Source organism: Geospiza fortis, unplaced genomic scaffold (assembly GCF_000277835.1).
Source record: "Geospiza fortis unplaced genomic scaffold, GeoFor_1.0 scaffold96, whole genome shotgun sequence".
In the NCBI taxonomy this organism is placed as follows: Eukaryota; Metazoa; Chordata; class Aves; order Passeriformes; family Thraupidae; genus Geospiza; species Geospiza fortis.
In genome coordinates this window covers 705,493-706,828 of record NW_005054454.1, presented here as the reverse complement: position 1 = coordinate 706,828, position 1,336 = coordinate 705,493, and the positions used below count along the sequence as shown (strand labels likewise).

General features: G+C 48.8%; 1 protein-coding gene across 1 annotated transcript in view; it reads left to right on the top strand.

Moving 5' to 3' along the window:
* The window catches only part of LOC102045650 (trifunctional purine biosynthetic protein adenosine-3-like), a 39,497-nt gene that overhangs the window by 4,277 nt on the left and 33,884 nt on the right, over positions 1 to 1,336 (top strand). The window lies entirely within an intron of this gene.

The following is a 1,336-nucleotide window of genomic DNA, read 5'->3' as shown; positions in this document are numbered from 1 at the left end:
CGGGCCCTCCGCGGGCGGCCGGCTGCCCCCAGGAAACGTCCCTCCCGCTTCAGGCGGGCGCTGCGGGGGCTGTTCCGCTGTCCCTGCCTCAGGCCACGGCCCGAGGAGTGAAACAGATGAGGAAAAGAGGAAGAACATAAAGGCAAAGAAGGAGAGGAAGATGAAAAAGATGACGATGACCCCTCCCACCGGTGCTGCTGCTCTGGTGTGGGAGCAGCAGCTGTTGGGGTCCGCTGCAGGGGCTGGAAGAATGCTGCGATTGCTGCTGCAGCTCCTCCAAGGCAGGCAAGGGAAAAGCTTTGGGATGGGCCAGCAAAGCCAAGCAAGCCAAGCAAAACTGAACCAGGCAGGACCAGGAACACCTGGGCAGTGAGGCTTGGAAAATGGCCAGCCAAAGAGCCCAAAGGTCCCCCCTTCCCCGCCCCACACACACCCGGCCCTGGGCCTGGAAGGGACAGCAACCATTTCTTGGGCACAAAGCAGGGGCTCCTGGAACGGACTCTCAGTACAGACCACTCCAAGACAACGACAAAGAAGAGAAAGATGAAGAAGACTATGACAAAGAAGAAAAAGATGAAGACTAAGAAGACAAGACAGAGAAGCTTATTTAAGAATAGACAGAGGAAGAAGATATTAGAAGAAGGCTTTTTTAAGATGATAGAAGAATAGTAATAAGAATTTAGAAATATTTAGAAGAAGAGTACTAGGAATAGGAATTAGAATTACAAAATGTGTAGAAGAAGAAAAAGAAGAATAGGAGTAGGAATATGTATAGGAACAGGAATAGGAATAGGAATAAGAATTTAAAAATACGTAGAAGTAGCAAAGAAGAAGAGTAGTAAGAAAGAGTAGTATGAAGACAAAGAATACCATTAAGAAGAATAAGAATAGAAAAATGAAGACTAAACTGAATGAATAAATAAAACTAGAAAATAATTTCCTTTTATTTCATATTGTATATTTATATTACTATCTGTGATATAAAAACATGAATATGCCATATGCTGTAATTACAATATAATGTCCCCACACTATTCCCGTTCTAGAAGAATTTGTGTGTTTCTAAGAAAGTCTCTAAAAAGGCACAGGAGCAGAGTGCCCAGATTTCATTTGCTGTCTCTCAGCGGTGCCGATGTGTTTTCCCAGGCAGTGCCACGGAGCCCCCTGTGAGCAGCGAGTGCTCAGCCCCAGCCCAGCGGCAGAGTTGCCGGCCGGGCCGGCAGGGCAGGGCTGGCGCTGCTCTCTGCAGGGAACTGAAGGCGCCCGTTGAGGCCGGCTGAGAGAGAGCCGTGCTGGGAGAGAGCCCTTGGCAGCAGGGCTGTGCAGCCGCCCCAGC